General features: G+C 39.2%; 1 protein-coding gene across 1 annotated transcript in view; it reads left to right on the plus strand.

Annotated features, from left to right (window-relative positions):
• The first annotated feature begins 10,632 nt into the window (after positions 1 to 10,632).
• CDK17 (cyclin dependent kinase 17) overlaps positions 10,633 to 22,681 on the plus strand; it is a 107,048-nt gene continuing 94,999 nt past the window's right edge. Inside the window, exon 1 of the mRNA XM_040232779.1 lies at positions 10,633 to 11,199. The gene's annotated coding sequence lies outside the window, so the exon portion shown is untranslated. The remainder of the gene's footprint in view (positions 11,200 to 22,681) is intronic.

The following is a 22,681-nucleotide window of genomic DNA, read 5'->3' on the forward strand; positions in this document are numbered from 1 at the left end:
TAACAAGCCATTGCCATTTGAAATAAATATATCAACAGTTTTAAAAGGTGGGAACTTCCCGGTGGTCCAGTGGTCCAGTGGTCCACTGGTCCTGTACTTCCTCATTCAGGGAGCTAAGATCTCAAATGCCATGCAACTCAGACAAAAAAATTAAATAATAAAAATGAAAAAAAAAAGACAAGTTTTCTTTCTTTTTTTTTTTTTAAGTTATGAAAGGAGTAGAGATAGCCTGCCTACCTTGCAAATTCTTCCTGGCTAGTATATTCCATCAAACCATGTAGCATTCCATGTAGTCAGGGATTACAACTTAAGGTACTTCTGCATTCTCTATGGCACTCAACGCTAGACGTCTAATTAGTCACCAATAAGTGCTTGTTGACTGGTCTTCTGTAAGAGAGTAACCTGCCTTGATTTCCTATACCCTCCACTTCTCTCAACTAGAAGTCCTCCGAGTCCTCTTCCTAAGTAGCACATTCAAATCTTTACCTTTTTTTTTTTTTATGGGGCCTACGGGATCTTAGTTAGCCAACCGTTCCACCAGGGATTGAACCCAGGTAACAGCAGTGAAAGTGCTGAGTCCTAACCACTAGGCATATAGATGGTGTATGGCATGCACGCTGAGTTGTATCTGGCTCTGAAACCCCATGAAGTGTAGCCTGCTAGGCTCCCCTGTGCATGGAAGAGTACTGGAGTGGGTTGTCCTCTCCTACTCCAGGGGAATCTTCCCAACACAGGGATCAAACCTGCGTCTCTTGCTTCTCCTATACTGGTAGGCAGATTTTTTACCACTGGCACCACCAGGGAATTCCTCAAATTTTTATCTTATGCAATTAGTTGTTTTTGAGTTACAATCAGATCTTTTTCTCCCCTCATGGGGAGGACAGAGACATTGCTTGTTATCTTTCTATTCCTTACAGTGCATGGTACATTGTAGATGCCAAATAGCTATTGGTTGGAGTAATACTTTGAACAAAGTGATCATTGAAAAGTAAACATGAGAATTAGAAGACTTCTTCCACTTCCCAAACCTGAAATTGTTTGAGAATCACTGATAAAATAAAATTGAGGTTAATTTTTATAGTTGTATTTATAAATATAAGATGTAAAAAGTAGAAAAATAAGAATCTATATTCATGTGTTTTGTTCTTCTTTCAGGAAAATCTTTACAGATCACAAAGTACGTGTATTTTATTCATAGTAGCTATTACTGACCCTTCACATCTGAATGTTAATGCTTGTGATGAAACACACTAGGATATAAACACCTCTTTTCTAAATGTAGTTGCTAATCTTCCAGTAAAAATGTTTGTTATCTATTTCTTTTTTCTGAATATTTTGGCTCCTCTTCTTAGAAAACAGATTATTTCTCTTGAGTGTTATAAACTTAGATCTCTGCCTACCTAGATGCATTTTCATCACAGTATTTTTCCATGACTTTTATAGTCACAGTGTGCAGTAGAAGGAAGAACACCAACATTTACTCATTGCCTGTTAAGTGCCAAAGACTGCATTAGGCACTTTTACATTTGGTGTCTTGAATCCTCATAAAAGACTGCATGACATAAGCCCATTTTACATATGATGAAACTGAAGCTCAGAAAGATTGACTATCTTTCTCATTGCCTTACAACAGATAGTAGAGCTGAGATTTAAATCATTTCTCTTTGAATCCTATAGTCCAGGGGTCCTCAACCCCCGAGGGGTTAGGAACAGGGCTGAGCAGCAGGAGGTGAGTGGTGGGTGACTGAGGGAAGCAGCACCTGTATTTACTGCTGCCCCCATCACTCGAGTTACCACCTGAGCTCTCCCTCCTGCTCAGCAAACTCAATATGTGTAATGGGCTTGAATCATCCAGAAACCATTCCCCTTCCCACCTGTCTGTGGGAAAGTTGTCTTCTACAAACCAGTCCCTGGTGCCAAAAACATTGGGGACTGCTGCTATGGTCTTTCCATTGTATCATGGTAAAACTTTTGTGAAAATTTATGCAAAATGAAAGGGCATATCTGACTCCATTTACTCCTGATAGTGAGTAGAAGGTAGTGAAGGAGTGAAGCAGTCCTTGTAAAATGTCTTTGTGTTTCTAGGTGTATGAGAGGTAATACTAAAACATTTAGCACTTCTGATGCCTTCCAATCAAACTAGCATTTGCACATAGGTTAACTGCTATGAGCTATGGAAAGCAGTCCTGACTGTGATCTACCTAATGGCTTGAGTTTCAGGTGCCCAAAGAAACAGGATGTCCTGCCCAACAGCAAGTCTCCCCCTGCCTAGAGGAAAAGTACTTTGAGTTGCACAGATAATCTATATTTCAGGACTACAAAAACAAAAAATATATATATTCAGAAAACTTACATATTTAATCCTATAATCTGCTTTAAAAGGATGTTCTAGATTTACCAGGTCAATATTTTATACAGGGTCAAGTAGGTTCATAATAGGAATGGCTCACTTACTATTGCCTACTGCTACATTCTTTTTCACCATAGACAGAAATCTGTCAAAAAAAAAAATACAATCTTATTTGTACTTTTCATTAACCTCTTCTTTGACCTTGAGGCTAGATACTACCTATGGTTTAAGAGGTGTGACTTCTCTCTCTCTATGTGTATATATATATTTAGAGAAAGTTTGCATTTATAATACTGTCAAAAAATTCAGACTTGTACAGACACGTGAGGTAACAGTTTTAAATGCCTTGAAACAGGATAGTGTTTTGGAATACATTTTCTCTCTCTCTTTTAAATAGTATTATTAAGCTATGATTAACATGCAATAAATTGCACATAACTAAAGTGTCCAATTCGATGTTTTCACACATGTGTACACCCATGAAACTCATCACAATACAGAAAAAAAGAACATATCATCCTTCCAAGTGTACTCATGCCTCTTTTAACTTTTCCCTCCTTCAGGCCCAAACAGTCACTGATCTTCTTTCTCTTACTGTAGATTAATTTGCATTTCCTATAATTTTATAAAAATGGAAACATACAGTATATGTACTCTTTTTTGATCTGACTTCTTTCACTCAACATAATTATTATGGAGTTCCTCCACACTGTTGCATATATAAGTAACTAATCCCTTTTTGTTGCTGAGGAGTATCCTATGTTAAGTATAAATATACCACAGTTCATCTATTTACTCATTCATTTACTCAATCCTTTTGGTTCACCCTGCTGTCCACACCAAAATTACTTTGTCTAATTTGCAGTTTCTGATTATGCCCTTGGCATTTACTCAGGTACAGGGGACCCCTGCGATTTTTGACTGTCCTGTACCTTTCCCACTTACAGTTGTCAATAGCACCCTCCTGTTTCTCGGACAACCTCGTGTTCCCCATTCCACATGATCCAGTGGGACTCTTTTGATTGTAGGGTGGACACATATAACCCAGGTTGGACCAATCAGGGTTCTTCTTTGGAATTTTCTCAAAGAAATTCCTTTCCATTAGATTAGGAACTGTGAAGGTGTGATCCCAGAGATGCCAGTGAACTTGAAAAGAATCGCGAGAGAAAGAGGTAGGCACAGACTGAAGCTCAAATGAAAGATGAAGTGACTGTGTTCTGAGGCAGACTTCCTGGATCCAGCTGATGAAAAAGCTCACTTGGTTCCTGGCCTTTGCATTTTAATTATGTGGATGCCTGCATCCATACCCTACTTACGGTAAGAGTAAACTCCCATTTTGTTTTGGAGGGAATCTCTCTTCCCATACTCTTAGTGTATGGTATCCAGGTGAAGCAAACTCCACCCTGGCTTGAAGGGTAGAGTGTATGTGGCCACTCACTCAATTGCCTTGGCCACAGTGACATTCATGGATGTAAGCTAGGCTAATTAGAGTCAGGTTTGTGCTACAGACGTTGCTCCCTTTTTCATGAAAGATTTGAACCAGAAAGTTTAGAACTACAAATATTGCAGCCATCTTTTGATAACCAAGGTTACCAAAGGCAGAACCAAAGGAAGGAGAGAAAGTGGGTGTTGACAACTTCATGAGAACTTCTTGGATAGGATGTCCCTGAAGCCTGTACTACGTCTGGTTTTTGCAGTTATGTAAACAGCAAAATTCCCCTTTTGTATAAATTATGTGTAAGAACTTGCCTGCCAGTGCAGGAGACATAGGAGGCGTGTGTTCGATCACTGAGTTGGGAAGATTTCCTGGAGAAGGAAATGGCTACCCACACCAATATTCTTGCCTGGGAAATCCCATGGACAGTGGAGCCTGGCAGGCTACAGTCCATGGGGTCGAGAAGAGTAGGATATGACTTAGCAACTAAACAATAACACTAGATTATTTGAATCTCTGTTTATGTTACTTACAAAAGAAAAAGTTGTGATATAGGTGTTTTTCATTCATTATCTCAACTCCTACAACCTGGTAAGTATGTTATCCCAATTTTACATACAAGGAAACTCTTAGTTAAGTAACCAACCAAAATCCCACAGTGGCAAAGCTAAGATTGGTATCCAATTACTTGATTGCAAAGCGCAGGTCCTTTGCAAATACTGCTTCAGGGCTACAACACTAAACTGCTTAGTCCTGTGCTTTTTCTAGTCTTTCTATTACATAAAGTTTAATATTAATTAACATTTGCAAGTTCCTTGTGGCTGAAATAAAATTACATTTATGCGGCTTAATTCTTTTCCTTCTTCTCTGCCCCTGCTTTTTACCTTTCTTGTCATCTTTTTTCTCTTTCTTGTTTTTCATTTTTTGAGGGTTAAACGCCTAACATTTCCTCTAGTCTCCTCTTCATAAGTCATATCAACTCTAAAATGATCCCAGGGTCCTTCTTATTGGCTTGGGTAAGGCAAGTTGGTTTATTGAGAAACTTGCCCTTGTAAACTAATAAGTAAGACTAGAAGGATCACATCTAAAAACAAATCCCAGCCTTATAGACTTCTCTAAGAATGAATCAGTGGGCCAAATTTCAAAGATGACCAAATGAAAAGGCCATTGCAGCTACTCCCTCTCTCCTCTCATTCTTTCAAGGATGAAAAAAAGGTAAGTAATCATTCCAACAAGCCCTTGGGAAAATGGCTAATTGCCACATCTCCCTTCTTAATATGCTTAAGAGGGAAAAACCTTTACACCCCTAACTCTTCACTTTTTTTTTTCTTTTTAAGGGGATGAATTTGTTAAATCTTAAAGATAGTTTTATGCATCGCTTCGTTTCTCAGGAAGCTCAAATACTGATTCACAGGCCACCCCTGCTTTTTTTTTTGCCCCAGTAGACAGACCATCAATTTAGCTAAGAGCAGTTAATATCACAAGGTTTAAAAAACAAAGAAAAACTATTTAATTCCTGCTTAGTCTCTTAATAGAGCCTTGTGTGGAACCTTACTGGAAGCCTGGAGACTAAAACTCTAGAGACCAAAAGAATGAAGCAATTTTCTCAACAACTAGAGAACAACTTCATTTTAAAATGAAATGGTTGAAAACTATGCCTTCCTTAACTGCTAAGACTGAGTTTGGTTTCTAGATTTGTTTCCCTTGTAAGGACACCTGACATCACTTTCCTGAGAGTTTTTTATAATGTTGCCTGGACTGTACCAAATATCCTGGATGCTATCTATTAACCCTTTACAGTTAAATTCAGTATTTCAAACATTGAAAATTTGAAAATTAATATGTAGACAGGGAAATTTCCCTCCCCAGATTTGTAAATTGTATCTCTACGGCGATATTCTGATGATGATTGTAAATAGATCTGACTCTGTAAACTAACTCTCTACAGTTAACTTTTAAAATAATGGGCTATAGCCATATCATTATGCATTGGTATCAAGCTCTTTTGCAAATGTTGGATTGGTACAAAATATTTATAAAAATTAAATGTCAAGGTGAGGCTAGCTGTTCTGTTTTCAAAGCATGTTCAAAAAAAAAAAATCCTTGGAAAATAACATTTTTCTTGCTAGTTTCACTTTGTTGTTGTTGTTTTTCAGTCACTTAGTCATGACCAACTCTTCGCAACCCCATGGACTGCCGAACACCAGACTTCCCTGTCCTTCACCATCTCCCAAAGTTTGCTCAAAATAATGTCCATCCAGTCAGTGATGCCATACAACCATCTCATCCTCTGTCTTCCCCTTTTCCTCCTGCCTTCAATCTTTCCCGGCATCAGGGTCTTTTCTAATGAGTCAGCTCTTTGCATCAGGTGGCAAAAGTATTAGAGCTTCAGCATCAGTCCTTCCAGTGAATTTTCAGGACTGATTTCCTTTAGGATGGACTGGTTGGATCTCCTTGCAGTCCAAGGGACTCTCAAGAGTCTTCTCCAACACCACAGTTCAAAAGCATCAGTTCTTTGGTGCTCAGCCTTCCTTATGGTCCAACTCTCACATCCATACATGAGTATCAGAAAAACCATAGCTTTGACTATATGGACTTTTGTTGGCAAAGTAATGTCTCTGCTTTTTAATATTCCATCTAGGTTTGTCATAGCTTTTCTTCCAAGGGGCAAGCGTCTTTAAATTTCATGGCTGCAGTCACCATCTCACTTTTATGAAACATAAAATTACTTTGCTCAAGTAATATTAGGGGATGATAGTTGATTGCTGCGCTTAGCTTAATTTGCTTCATTCCTATTGCAAAAAAAAAAAAAATGTATGATGCATTTGGCCTAGCAAAAGAGAGAAGTGCATAGACAAAAGAGCTTTTCCTCAATTTGGTAAGTTAATTTTTTCGAGGACTTTTGTACAATTATTAATAATTGGAAAGGCTCCAGAAATTCATACATGTGGAAAATCGTTTTGTAGACAGGTAAAGCTATATATTGATGTTGTGTACACAAGTGGTTCCAAACTTTCCTGCTCAGTGGAATCCAGCAGACTTAAAACTGCTTGCTGGGCTCCATCCCAGAGTTCCTGATTCAGTTGGTGTCAGGTGGGGCCTGAGAATTTTCGTTTCTAAGAAATCCCCAGGTGATATTGCTGCTGCTGGTTTAGAGATCATCGTTTGAGAACCACTGATGTAAGGCAACTGAAAACCAGCTTAAGAACACCAGCTTCTTTTTTCCATATCTTATCTGTTCATGTTTCACGTTTGTTTTCCAGGCTATGTCACTCTCAAAGTGTGAATCACAGAAAATATTTTCTGTCTCCACCTCCATCTACTCCCTGTGCAAATTTCAATGACCTTCAAATTCTCCCTTTCAAGGGCCCTCTTTCCTGAGGCTGAAGAGTAAATGTCTCAGGCTTCAAGAGAGCGGTTTCCCAAACTGCTCATCAGCAATGTGTGTTCCTCGATATTTTCATATATGACCTGTGATAAAGCTACTCTAGGATCAGAACATTTTGGGATACACTGGTTCAGCTGGAGAGAAAATTACTTTTAGTGTCAGAACTTTTCAGAGCTTTTAATATATAAATATGCATTGTGAATTTCCAAAAGAGATTAAGTAGTTGGATTGAATTTGAAATCCTTCTCAACCCTTTTCCCCTGCCAAACTCTGTGTGTGCTCAGTTGCCTCAGTTGCATCTGGCTCTTTGCGACCCTATGGATTATAGCCTGCCAAGCTTCTCTGTCTTCTCCAGGCAAGAATACTGGAGTGGGTTGCCATGGCTGCCCTTCCACCCCAGGGATCTTCCCTACCCACAGATCAAATCTGCATCTCCTGCTTACAGGCAGATTCTTTACCCATGAGCCACCTAGGAGGCCGACCAAGCTCTGCTGCTGCTGCTGCTGCTGCTGCTAAGTCACGTCAGTCGTGTCTGACTCTGTGCGATCCCATAGACGGAAGCCCACCAGGCTCCCCCGTCCCTGGTATTCTCCAGGAAAGAACGCTGGAGTGGGTTGCCATGTCCTTCTCCAATGCATGAAAGTGAAAAGTGAAAGTGAAGTCATTCAGTCATGTCCAACTCTTCGTGACCCCATGAACTGTAGCCCACCAGGCTCCTCCTTCCATGGGATTTTCCAGGCAAGAGTACTGGAGTGGGGTGCCATTGTCTTCTCCAACCAAGCTCTAGGAAATATCTATTAAGCACAGTTTGGGAGATGATCTATAACTTTATCATTTAACTTTATTCTACAAGGTTAGAAAAAAAAAATCTATATTACAACCTAGGGAAAAGGCCAACATGCCAAAATCATGACATGTGAATTTTAAATTGGTCTTAAAAATTAATTAAATGCATGCACCCATTATTTTGACTGAATGTGACTTTTTCTTTTCTTTTTTTACAATTGCATAAGAACAGATAAAAAGATATCTACCCTCTTAAATTCTTAAGGGCAAAGTACAGTGTTGTTAACCATAGGCACAAAGTTGTACAGCAGATCTCTAGAACTTTTTCATCTTACATAATTGAAACTTTATACCCACTGAATAGCATTCTCCATTTCCTGTACCCTCTAGCTCCTGGCAATCCTTCTCCTATTTTCTGCTTCTGAATTTGACTGTCATAATTCATATAAATGGAATTATGAAGCATTTGTGCTTCTGTGATTGGCTTATTTCACTTAGGGTAAAGTTCTCTGGTTTCATCCATAAGTAGCATCATTTCCTTCTTTTTAATGGCTGAATAATATTCCATTGTATGTAAATACCACATTTGTTTTTATATGTGTTATTTTCTAGATTAAATAATTTACTAAGTTGATACAAAGAAAGAACCCATGGCTTTCAGCCTTTGTTGATAATCAAGACTTTCCTCACCTCACCACTTATCCTGTTCTATCAATTTCCTTTGCATTACTATTTCACTAGATTTCTCATGATTATGAGTTATGAATTTCTTAAGTGATTATATATTTTTATTGCTTGTTTCTACCACTAACAAACAGTTCCATAATGGCTATATCTTGTTGGTGTTGTTCACTTCTATATTTTCACTGCCTAGAACAGTGCCTGGCACATCAGGAGTAATCAGTAAATTTTTCTGATGGAAAGAACAAATAGATGGATACTATCATTAACTAAGCTCTAATTATGAAATCCTTATTGTAATAAAAGATGTAGGAAGAGGAAAATGTACTTTTCACCAGCTTTAGATGGGGCAATTAGAATAATCTTTTGATTTACAATGGAGTAATTCTAATATAATGATAGAAGAGGGAATTATTGATGTGTAACTCAGGATGTTAATTTGTAAACTTACTTTTATTATGATTTCTAACATTAATAAGGGTCCAAAAAAAGATGTTCAATTATTTTTTTTTAAATAAGGCAAGTATGTGATAAATATTTGGTATATAAGTAGGTCTTATAAAAATACTAACTTTTCTGTCTTTCCAACCTTAAAAGATCTCTGAATCATGCTACTTCTTGCCATATTACAAAGTTCTTTGACTTGGACAAGTTTAAAAAGCATCAATTACAGTTTTTTTTTTAAGCCCACTTGTTCTGAAAAAGAGCTTGTTATATATTTGTGTTCTTGTATGATAAGCAAGTGTTAAATATGTGTAGAGTATAAATGCTGTTAACTTATGGATTCTGGTAATTTTAGATGTATGGGAGTGGTTTGATTGAAACGTATGATTGTTGAATATTACAGTAGATACGTCCAGTTTGGTCCAACAAAATAAGAGAAATAGGCAGATATTATTTTTAGGGAGAAAAGATTCACCCAGGAATCCAAGAAGATAACTGTCAGAGGTCCTTAGGACATAAGGTGATTTGAAATTACATTAAAATTTTAGTAAGTCTATTTCTGGGTATTACAATGGAAAAATATTTATATCTCACTTCACCGGGCCTTTTATGTGGTTTTAATTTTTTTTTTCTTGTTTAGGTTGTCTACATCCGGTTTCCATTCTCTTTTCAGTCCTCTCATGATCTCCCTCTAGGGGGTTATGTTTTTGTGTTTACTTTATGCTTTTATCCTTTTTAAATGAAAAAAGTGGGTCAGTATTACTTCAGTTTGTCTTCACTTTCACTCTGCTGTTCATTCCTGAACTAGCTTTTAGCCTCTGGGAGAAAAGAAAGTAAAAACATTTACAGAAACTGGGCCAACCTCTCTCCGGCCCCCCTCCTCCAAGAAAACAAAACCTAACCAGCTCAGCAACAGAAGTTCCTTTCTGTTCTCACAGCACCTTCTATTTCCCTTCTCATAAAGCTCAGGTTTTTATTATAATTGCTTATGGCGTATCTTTCATGCCAGTGAGACTCTCAGTCCTTTAAGGACCTAGTATATTGTCAAAAACATAATATAAAGGAGATTGTAGTTTAACTGAATAAATGCTGCCTGTGTGAGTGATTGCTGCTCTCGTATTCACCCAGCCGCCCACAATAAAGGAGAAAAGTTGCAGCAATTAAGCTCAAGTGTGGGTCCTTTGACATCAGCTTTCTAGAGAACGAGTAGAGAACTGTGGCAATGGTATCTAAATTACATAATTACTTGGATAATTTAAGCCACAGTTTTTGTGTTGGTGGGGGGATGTTGAAAGATGAAGGGGCTGAACCAGTCAGATTTCTTCTCCAGTCGCCGTGGACAGGTACTGCCTAACCTTCACTCTCGTGGGGTCTCATCACCTCTCCCATCGCCCTCTCGCCACCCCAGAAGCCGGGCACTTGAGACACAGGGCCCCCACCTCGGGGCGGGGGGGTTTCCCGGGGATACCCCGCCCCGCCTTCTAGGCCCCGCCCCCACCGCGGCCACCGGCAGGGGTCGCGCTGCCCGCGGCGAGCGGCTCAAGAGCTGGTGGGGGAAGCTCCCGCAGCCGGTCGCCTTTCTCTGCTGCTGCTGGTTGGAGCGTTTCAATAAGTCTTTTTTTCTCTCGCGCTCGCTCTTCCCCGGGAAACAGGCGGAGGCGTCAATCCGCAGCCGCCGAGTGAGAAAGCGACGCACACGCAGCGGCGAGCGTCTCGTCGGCTCGGCACCGTCCGGCGGCCCCAGAGAAGAAGAGCCCGTGTCCGGCCCGGCCGCCTCAGCCGGGCGTCGGCGCCTCCCTGCCCGCCTCGCTCCCACCCCGGCTCCTCCAAGGGGATTAGTGGGCCGCCCGCGCGACTCGGCGGCCCGGGAGCCATGTTGTCCGGGGGGCTTGGCAACGCGTGAGCGACCCGCGGCCCCTCCCGGAGGCTCAGACTCTTCGGCGAGAGCTGGAAGGCGGCTGCGGCGGCGGAGGCCTGCGCGTCGGAGGCGCCTCGGGTCGGCCAGCGGCTGGGACCCGGACCTGCATCCGGTCGCCGCGGGCGTCGGCGGAGCCGCTTTGCCTCTGCGCCTCCCTCGCCTCCCCTGCTCTCGGGACGCAGCCCCCGCACTTGCTGGTGAGTTGGCGGCCGGCGGCGGCGCGGGGCTTTCCCTCCTGCCCCGCCGACCCCGGGCGGAGTGGGGCCGCAGGGTGCTTGAAACTGGGGGCCGGGGCGAGCGGCTGGGTAGGGGCGTGGGAGGCTCAGGCCCGGTCGGGAAGTTGAGAGAGGGCGGCGCGGCGCAGGGGCTCGCTGGTGCTTGTCGCCTCTGGGGTCCAGCGCGGACCTCGAGCATTTCCCCGGGCGTGGGGTGGGGTGTGGGTGTCTGACGCTCTGGCTCCTTCGCGGGAGGCGCCTTCAGCCGCCGCCGCGTCCGTGTTTGCTGCCGTTTTGGTCTCCGGGGGCAGGCCGGTCTCCCCGCGAGGCCGAGGAGAGGAAGAGGCAGAAAGTCTCCTGAGACACAAAGGTCCCCTCGGCGGGGTGGAGCTGCGGGAGCGGGCGGCGCAGCCCCGAGGGGAAGGAAGGGGCGCGGGTCCGCTGGAGGTGGGCGAAGAGGCGGCGGCTGCCGCGTTTGCAGCTCCTTGGAGACGCCGGAGGTGTGCGCGGGTGGGGAGCGGGAGGAGGAGCCCTCGCGTGGGGAGCCGGCCGAGACAAAGCTCGGGGCAGCCTCCCGCTGGCGGGTCACACCCCTGAGTGTTGGCCAGAGCAGAGGTGGAGGGAAGGTGGGAAACCCCAGGAACCGATGGGGAGGGGGAGATGAAGGGGCTGCCAAGTACTGTCGTCTGCGTCGCAGTTGCTTTTCTCAGGGTTTTTGTGCCCGATGGTTTTTGCTCCCCAACTCGGCTGGAGAGCTCCAGATCTGCTCCCTCCCATCACCCTCTCCGTGCCACACTGACTCTCCTGCGGTTTTCCCCTCGTTCTTCCCTTCTCACCCACTCCTTTTCGGGTAAGCAGCATTATGCCTTCTGCTTGGGGAACGTTTGCTAATGACAGGATGTCTGAGCTTGTTCTGACCCTGAACTGCCTTGAACTCCTCTTTCTTCCTCCCACCCTTTCCTTTCTGGGATCTTATAATGTCACATGGCCGTTAACAATTAGCTTTTCTTCTGCAAAAATGGCAAAAGCATGTAGCTGAAATCCATGGTGCTCCTCCTCTATATTTAATGTGTCCACCAGAGACACGTCGCTGGTCATGGATTATCACCTTTTACTTATTAGCCAAATTAACGTTTTAGATACAGAAGTGGCAAATTTTGAGTTTTGACTGTTCCTAGGGCCAGCAAGTATATCCCTGTCAGCCCGCTAGATCTTCTGTCACTTATCAGGAAATGCTTGACTTAGACAATTGTTTACTCAAACTTTGCTGGTTCTTTCTCCAGTCTTTGTTGAAGGATTTCTTTTAAAAGGCTCTTACGTAAGGTCAGAGTAACAAACCTGAATTACTGTATTTTAGGAGTATTGACCATTAGACAGAAGAAAATGAATGGGATTTTTAAGATCTTTGATGTCCTGAGTAAAGGAGGGCCTTCTAGAAGGTAGAAATCAGGTTCAACCATACTGTAAGAAAAGGACTTGCTAGCATTTAATTGGTTTTGTTCTGTTCTTTTATAAGATTAAGTAGGTTTATTTATTAAATGTTGATGTTGCTTCGTTAATGAAGTTATTTCAGTCTTTGTATTCCTAATATCTACATACTTCCATAAACAATGGGTTGGAACAAAAGAAAAAATGTGGCTATATTTAAGGAATTTTTTTTTTTCTAATGGACGAGATTTCCAGATGTAGAAGCGGTAACCTTTTATCTGGTAAATTATCTTATGGGCCAGGAAAACTAATGGTTTTGAATGTTGGGCTTCAAAGAATTTTGTCTTTGAATTTAAACTGTTTTAAAATGACTGTGCAAATATATTATTGATTTTTTTAACAGCAAAAATAAAAACATGTTGAAATGTGTTTGACATCACTGTTGATAATCATTTTAAGAATAGTCACATCTTGCTGCTTGTTGCCATTAAAATGTTGACGCTATAAAAACTGTGAAAGGAACTTCAGTTTAGGGATCAGTCTGAATTGAAAGACTCCCTAAATTCTTTGTGAAATTAACAGGTCATATCATTAATAATCAATGTTTTATGTATTTCTTGAAAGGCTGTATTGAGGATACACTGCTTCCCCCCCCTCTACATAATTATTAGTGTCTAATTAGTTACGTGAAGTTTTATCCTCACTAGAAGGAAATCTACCAAAAAGTCAACAAAGATCTGGGTAGTGGGACTTCCAGATGAATAAAAATACATTTCTATGTCTTTCATATTTTCACCTGACCTTTACAATCAGTAAAAAAAAAAAAAAATATATGGAGAATTAAATTCTTGTTAAAAAAAATTGTCTTGTTCTGATTTGCCTGTTACTAAAAGGAGCTTCTATAAAATGTGTAGTGTATTCTCATCTTTGGATTCAGGTCCATTAAAATCACTTTTAGTGTTAGATATTTGAAATAGTGCAGCTTGCCAAATGAGTCTGATTACCTGAAGAAAAAAGAAGCGATACATAGTAATGAAAAGGCAAAAAGATACATAGTAAGGAAAGATGAAATTAGAATAATTAATTCAGTGTATTATAGCGATTCAGTGTGGTAGTGGTAGCTTTGTACACCAGCAGTCTTGTTCTAATAAGTCATTGGTTTTACCAACAGAAAAATTAATTTTTGTAGCACAAAATAGCTGTGTTGACTAAGGAAATTTAAAAGTATATAAGTGTTGATATATTTAGTTTTCATTTACCGGTTTAGTCCTATGATTATGGTGAAAAGAGAAGGCATGGAAAATTTACTCTGTCAATGCCTTTGTTTTTTCTCTTATTTTCAGCAGTATTTTTCTCCTCTATTGGTGAAATAGTGCTAGCTAAAACACTGCAATATTGTGAACAATGGCTACTGAGATAGACATTCAAAAGTGAAGATAATGATGTTACTTAATATAAAAAAATTTTCTATGAACACAATTTTAGCCCTGATATTTTCTTTGTTATTGTCTAATACTGAATATTTATAGGGCATTACATTTTGAATCTTTATTACTGTTCTGTAGTTTTAATAAAAATTAGAGCATCATGACATGACATTTATATGGCTTTTATAATTGTAATTGTAATGAATATATTGCTATATTATAGAAAAAAGACATATAAGTTAAATCCAGCTTATAAAATACTTATACTCTTTAGAGTATTTTATCTATTTTAAAAGTTGTCCCCTTTCACATAGGTGAAGAAAAAACAGTTCTTTGAATTTTGAATGTGTAGTTTCTGCTTAATCTTTTAAATGGAAAAAGTATTTTAGATGTATTTTGTAAACGAAGTGTGACACTTTGCATTTGAAATGATGAAGATAAACAGTAGGTTGATGGTATCTTAAAATGTGCTTTATAGTATCTATGAAGTAAAATCAGCCTACGATAGAAAACCTAGTATAATTTACTAGCATTCAGCTTACAGTGTTGGCAATTTCTTTGAACTGCTGGGGAGAGGACCTGTTAGACTGACTTTAAAAAAAAAGATTTCTGTGAGATACTTACAAAATTAAGCCAAGAATTTTTACTGTCATTCATGAATTCTTTGTCATTGTTTTGCTCCCAAATTTTTAGTGGCAGTCAGTTTGATATCTGCAAAATATTTGACCTGAAAAGAGAAACTGTTAAGGACCAGAAAAATATATTAAATATATCTGAGATGCAGCTTACCTTTCCTAGCCTGTTTTCCTCTCTTTTGGCCAACTTGGAAAATCAGTAGATGTCTATCAGTAAATCTAATAGGTGGGGTGCCTATTGTAAATAATGCTGTGTTCTGCTGTAACATGATATTGAACACTGTATGTAAGGAGATGGATTTATAGATCCATGACATTGGGATAATGGAAAGTTGTCTGTAATTTTCTTAAAGTGTTAAAATTAGTTCACCTTATTTGAGCATGTACCAAATTTTATTGTGATAGTTTCATCGTTAATGAAATCCATCCATTCATCTCTTCATCCATGTCTGAAGTACATGTCTGCCCTGTACTACCACTGTGGTTAGTGCTAGGATACAAAGATGAGGAAACTGGCACGTAGATATTACAGCGCTGTGACACTTGGAGAGAAATTCGTTTTTTTGAGGACAATGTTACTTCCTCGAAGTTGTCTTTGATTCATTCTGGCAGAGTTACCGTGATCCTGCTATAGTATGCTTACCAATAGAGGAGATTTAAGAGCAGAGGTTCCGGAGAAGGCAATGGCACCTCACTCCAGTACTCTTGCTTGGAAAATCCCATGGACGGAGGAGCCTGGTAGGCTGCGGTCCATGGAATCACTTAAGAGTCGGACACGACTGAGTGTCCTCACTTCACTTTTCACTTTCATGCATTGGAGAAGGACGTGGCAACCCACTCCAGTGTTCTTGCCTGGACAATCCCAGTGACGGGGGAGCCTGGTGGGCTGCCATCCATGGGGTCACACAGAGTTGGACACGACTGAAGTGACTTAGCAGCAGTAGCAGCAAGGGCAGAGGGTCAGTCCCTGGGTCGGGAAGATCCCCTGAAGAAGAGTGTGGCAACCCACTCCAGTATTCTTGCCTGGAGAATCCCCAAAGACAGAGGAGCCTGGCGGGGTACAGTCCATAGGGTCTCAAAGGGTTGGACACAAGTGAAGTGACTTAGCACCCTGTGTGGAACTTAATACATTGTGTTGTAATTAATTATTTACAATTCTTTACCCTTTTGACTGCTTTGTGCACCACAGGGACCATGCTTTTTAAATTTTGGTATTTCCCCCATATTATGTATTGCTTGATTGAGTGAATGAAGTGATGGAATTAGAAAAAACCATTGAATTAGTAAATTAGAGTCAGATTAGTTATGGCCTAGATATAGTCAAGTAATTTTGATACAGTAGAAAATAAAGAGCCTGTGTTTCGTGTATGCTGTGTTTTTATGAGAGTAATCTGGAAGCAGTTAGTAGGCCAATTTGGAGGGGCAATAACTTGGTATTATTGGACCTTTTAAATTACATGTGAGATATATGCAAATGAGAAGATAAGAGATGTAATCTTCAAAGATTTTTCTTTTAGACAAATTAGATCAATTACAATATCTATATGTAAATAAAATGTGTGTGTGCGTGGTCAGTTGTGTCCTGCTCTTTGCCACCCCATGGACTGTAGCCCGCCAAGCTCTGTTCATGGGGTTTTCCAGGCAAGAATATTGGAGTAGGTTGCCATTTCCTCCTCCAGGGGATCTTCCGAACCAAAGATTTAATCCATGCCTCCTGATTCTCCTGCATTGGCAGGCGAATTCTTTACCACTTTACCACCTGGGAAGCCCATGTGAATAAAATAACTATTTTTAAAGGTCTAAAAACATTGGTTAATATCAAGATTTGGATAAAATTTTGTCCTTAATCTAACTGTTTAGCTGTAGAGTACTAGACTTAAATTCATTAAAATACAGAATTGCACTCAGAACAGTGCATTTAATGTCATTCCTGTTAACCTTACAGTTTTTATATATATATATATATATATATATACACACTTCTCATTGAAATTACTGTACTTAAATAAAAACTGCTTTTATTCTCAACTTTTAAAATTAGACATTTCATTGAGGTTTTTAAAATTGAGTTTTAAATTATATCTTTGATATAGTGTTATAAATACGAGATTTGAGAAATCAGATTATAGCTTGATAATATGTGACATTTAAAAAAAAAACAAGTTTTCACAATTTGTAAGATTTTATGCTTTTTCGTATTCCTCAGTTTATTATATGGCCGTAAAATGCTGAAAATGTTTTTATCAGTTAAATTTTCAAGATGATATATACCTACATTTTATCACTCCAGAAACAGAAGTTAGCATTGTATTTTTCAGTAATTTTTGCCTGTAAGTTTGTGAACATGGATTTTTGCCATTCCTTCTCCAGATATTATTTACATTTCTGTTTTCCTCTGACCCTTTTTTTTTCCAGGAAGCTATAAAATGGCTTTTAACTTTTAGCTATAATTTTTTGGGAAAAAAACTCTACAACTCATTTCTATTATGTAAAGTTTAGACTTGATTATAGTTTTTTTTTTTCCCATAAAGACTACTTCAGTAATAACTAATAACTATATGATCTTGAGCTAGTTACTTAAACTCTTCAGGGTCATTTTCTTTTGTAAAATTGAGAATGACAGACCCTACTTTATAGGGTTATAGAAATTAAATGGTATGTATAGAAGACTTTGCAAAGTACCTTGCACCTAGTGAGTACTCAGTTAGCAATTATTTTTATTACTCTGCATTATTATTATTACTCTGGGAAAAACTTGATTTTGATAATGGAATTGCTTTGCAGAGCCATTGCTTCAGGTTGATGAATGTCTAGGATAATTGAGTCAAAATCATCTCTGGCTTTTTAAACTATAGATATACCCCGTGGATTTTCTAATATGCCTCCCACCGAATTTGAGAATCAGTGTGTTAGTGAGTTAAGTTTACTAATGGGTGTATGTTGCACCCTTTATGTGTATTGGCAGGAGGAGAGTAGCATAGACTAGTGGACTAAAGCAGGATATTCATTGTTGTTTCTTATCTAATGACCGTTAGGAATAAAACTGTCATAATCTTCCTGATGAGCACATTGATAAGCTTTTCCTTAGGGCCAACCAGATTTTTCTTGTAACCATTTGCCCTGTTTCTGTGCTATACCATTTATTCTTAATAGTCTAGACAGTGTATATATGCTTTCCTTCTTAATGAGTTTTATGTGTGACTCAGATTTTCTGAAGTCAAAATAGAATAACAGCTAATACAACTTACCCATCAAAAAAAGAAACTAGTTTTGCATTTTTCCGTCGTCATAAAATCTGCTTAGATTTTTGCTGTTTACTGTGTTTTTATTCTCTTATTTGTAGGTCAGTGGCCTTTACCTGAACTTCAGAAGCACACTTGTTGATTAAAAACAACAAAACTAGAAGCCTCAGTGTGTGTGTGTAAAATTTCAAGCTCTGTCCTAGAGCAACTAAATTGGGATACTCTGGGTTTGGGTTTTTAAAGAATATTTCAAGTAATTCTTGAATTTGAGAGTCATTAGTGTAGTGTCAAGGGGAGGAACCACTCATATAAGTTAAAGACAAAGTGATTAAAAATTTTCATCATTCCATCTTATTTTTTTCCTTTTATTCTATTTTATATTTCCTAGTTTAATTGTGTTTGGGGGAAGGTTTTCTTAGGTTGATGTACAAAAGTCTTCTGTTCCAGTTATTTTATTTACTTTAGTGAATGTTTTCATCTTGCTTTTTAGTTTGTTTGGTTAAAAGGTAAACTGAGGGGACTTCCCTGATGGTCCAGTGGTTTAAGACTACACTGCAGTGGGCATGGCTTTGATCCTTGGTTGGGGAACTAAGATCCTGCTTGCCATGCAGTGCAGCCAAAAAAAAAAAAAAAAAAACCCAGCCAAACAAAAACCAGTAAATTGAGGCACATTAAAAATTTTCAACTTTATTTGAGCATACCTTGATTTGAATCAGGCAGTACCAAGCCACAAGTGGTTAGGAGTGCTCCACCAATAGGAGGAGGGTGGAGGTTTTTATAGAGAAGACATGGAAGCAAAGAAAGGAAATTAACTTGACTGGCTATAGCTTAAGTGATTGCCTTATTTAGGAAGCCTAGTTGGTTGGTTGTTCTTAAGTTTAATTTTCTCAGATACAAGTGTATTGAGTCTGGCTTAGGTTTTAGTCTGCTGACGTAGACTACCAAAGCATTGGAACCACCCCAGTCTAATGCTCACCTTGTTCAATAATTTTAGTTTCTTTCCAGTGTCTTACTGTTTCCTGCCTTTATAGTCTCAATTATTATGTGTTGAAAATCTTTTAAATATAAGAACATAAAATAATGTAAAAAAAAGACTTTAAATTCCTTACAGTGGTTATCATCTTCAAATAGTCCTTTTGTCTTTTTTCATATTTGGAGTTAAATATTTTTGCCCAGGATCCTTTTTATAATGTAAGTTTTTATGGTAATACTAATTCTTACGGCTATAATTTTTAGTGGTCAATCATCAGTTAATCAAAAGAATTTAAACATTTCATACTGGTTGATAATTATTAAATTATCACTTTAGAAGTTTCACTATTTTACATTGTGCAAGGACAGACTCCAGCATGTGACGCACCACCCCCGTTTTACATTTCCTTAGGATGAGTGGATATACAGACATGAACTTCCCACTTGAAGCCTGTGAGTCTTTTCTGGTAATGCCTGTTGTACCAGTGCCGCCAATAATTACCACGTCTATTTTCAGTGACACTAATATTTAAAAATATTTGCTTCTGATAATTTGCTTATCGAAAGGTAACCATTTTATTTGAATTTCTTTGATTGCTAGGATGTTGGCTTTTGTTGTTTTTTCCTTCCCTCTGTATTGTCCCCTCAAACTGCTGGGGAGGTGACTATTAGCATTCCCTAAATCCTTACAGCTTTGTTGTTGTTCAGTTCAGTCGCTCAGTCGTAGCTGACTTTTTGCGACCGCATGGACTGCAGCACACCAGGCCTCCCTGTGCATCGCCAACTCCCAGACTTTACTCAGTCTCATGTCCATAGAGTCAGTGATGCCATCCAACCATCTCATCCTCTGTTGTCATCCCCTTCTCCTGCCCTCAATCTTTCCCAGCATCAGGGTCTTTTCAGATGAGTCAGCTCTTCGCATCAGGTGGCCAAAGTATTGGAGCTTCAGCTTCAGCATCAGTCCTTCCAATGAACACCCAGGACTGCTCTCCTTTAAGATGGACTGGTTGGATCTTCTTGCAGTCCAAGGGACTCTCAAGAGTCTTCTCCAACACCACAGTTCAAAAGCATCTGTTCTTTGGTGTCCAACTCTCACATCCATACATGACTACTGGAAAAATCATAGCTTTGACTAGAGTTGTTATTTTGTGATATTTTCTTTGTATCAAATTACATATAAAGCTGTTTTTCTTTTCTAAAGTCAGAGAATTCATTTTGGTGATCTTATGTTTTGGTGGTCCATGTATTCTTGTACTAATTAATGCCAGCTTATTTTAACTTTTCACCATGTTATATCTTCCTGCCTGGTATGGCAAGATACTGAATATTTTCTCCCAATAATTTTGATATTATATATGTATTCTTGTTCTACTTTTGTAAATGACAGGCCAAAAAAAAAAAGTAGATATAGTTGTCTCCATTTTTCAAAACTGGTCTTCTCTGCTATAAAATTTTAACCCTAAATAGGTCAACACATCTAATAATAGTTGTATTAGGAATCAGGATAGACTTCTATTTACTTAGTCCAGATTATGCCATGTAAAGAGCATCTCAGTAAAACTTACATAACTTATGATAGATTTTATCCATTACATGCTCTTACTAAGGTGGACTTAAATAGTTAACCTGAAGAGAATGAAGGAATGACTTTCAGCCAAGGGTATTAGGTAGATTTCTCAGAGGAAATGCTAAAGATAATTAGCTCTCCAAACAGAAAAGGGAAGCATTCTCGGATAAAAGAAGTGGGTGAAAAGGAGGTATGAATAAAGACTAAGCATTATTTTAAAAGAATATATTCTCTATCAACCACTTGTAGTTTAATAGGAACAAAGAAATAGAGGTTGCTTATGGGCATAGTGGTAGAAGATGAGATCAGAGAGGGAGATACACCAGCAAGGAGTTTGGATTTTATTCACCAGTGGAATATGTTTAGCCATAATATAATCTTTTCTACTGTGAGTTTTGGGAAAGTTTTGTGAATAGCTGCAAGTGAGCTACTTCTGAGTGTTGAATGGGCAGCTTTTTGTGATGGAGGCCTTAAGAGGATTGCTTTCCTACTTGAAAAGAGCTCCCTGTGCCCTTGTTCTCTGCTTTGGTTCACCTCAGACACATGAAAATTATTTTACTGGCTGTTAGGAGCACTTGGATGTGGGTTTTTATTTGCAGACCCCTGCCATTTTTATCTTCCAATGAGAATATGTTCCTGTATGTTAGAAATTGGTTTCATCATTTTCTTGGGGAAATAGAAAAAAGTAGTAAATTTATAGCTTGTAGAAATAAGAGATACTTTTAATTAACCTTAAGTATCAGCTTACAAGTCAATAACACAAATATTGTGCTTATACAGATGATTTTGTAGTTCTTTAGACTTTATCTTCGTGCTAATAACGAAGGTGATTTTACAGCACTATAATTATTTGTCTAATAGTAATACAGTTATGTTTTGAGAATAGGGTAATTTTAGCAGGTATAGTGGAGAAGGAAATGGCAACCCACTCCAGTGTTCTTGCCTGGAGAGTCCCAGGGATGGGGGAGCTTGGTGGGCTGCCGTCTATGGGGTAGCATAGAGTCAGACACGACTGAAGCGACTTAGCAGCAGCAGCAGGTATAGTACATTTCAGCATCTTTTTTTTATTAAAGCTTGCAATGAATTTTTGGTACATAATTGTCCCTAAGTGGGAGCTATCTTATCTCATAATATACTTACTCTTCAGAAATGATTCTCTCCCTTCCTCATTCTTTCTATTTGAACCCTTCAAATCTTTTTTTTTTTTTTAACAGTTGCAGGCATTAAAAATTATTTTCAATATTTAAATTTTTTTGGAGTAAGTAATGTGATTATGGAGCTTCCCAGGTGGTGCTTGTGGTAAAAAACCTGCTTGCCAATGCAGGTTAGACGTAACAGATGCGATTTCTGTCCCTGCGTTGGGAAGATCCCTTGGAGGGGAGGGCACCACAACCCACTCTAGGATTCTTGCCTGGAGTATCCCCATGGACACAGGAGCCTGGCAGGCTGCAGTTGGCAGGGTGGTACAGAGTCAGACACAACTGAAGCATCTTACTTAGCATGCACCCAATGCGATTAGAAACCTAGAAGTATGTATAGAGACACACAGAAGTTTTGTTTCCTCTTTTGCTTTCTTCTTGTTTTTCCTCACACACCTTTTATAGGCAAACATTTCTTTTAGTATCCTGCTTATGTTTCATTTCAAGTGTTTTTTTGCAAATGTAAATAAATATATATTTTAGTTTGGAGGCTTTTTTCATATATAAAGATCTTCCTTTATTTTTAATGGTGGTTGTACTTCTATTGGCTATACGGTCACTCAGTTCTGTGGGGATCTTTGTGTTGTTTCCTATTTTCTGCCATTATTTTGCCAAATGAATAACATATGCTTACTATTTTCATAAGCAAATGGATAATTTATAATCCAAGAGCATTCAACAAACTAACATCATGGCATCCAGTCGCATTACTTCATGACAAGTAGTTGGGGGAAAAGTGGAAACAGTAGCAGATTTTCTTGGACTCCCAAAATAACTGGATGGTGACTGCAGCCATGAATTTGAAAGATGCTCTCTCCTTGGAAGGAAAGCTATGACAAAGCTAGATGGCATATTAAAATGCAGAAATATCACTTAGCCAACAAGGGTCTGTATAGTCAAAGCTACAGTTTTTCCTATAGTTGTGTATAGATGTGAGAGTTGGACCATAAGGAAGGCTTAGCACTGAAGAACTGATGCTTTTGAACTGTGATGT

Source organism: Oryx dammah, unplaced genomic scaffold (genome assembly GCF_014754425.2).
Source record: "Oryx dammah isolate SB20612 unplaced genomic scaffold, SCBI_Odam_1.1 HiC_scaffold_29, whole genome shotgun sequence".
NCBI classification, from domain to species: Eukaryota; Metazoa; Chordata; class Mammalia; order Artiodactyla; family Bovidae; genus Oryx; species Oryx dammah.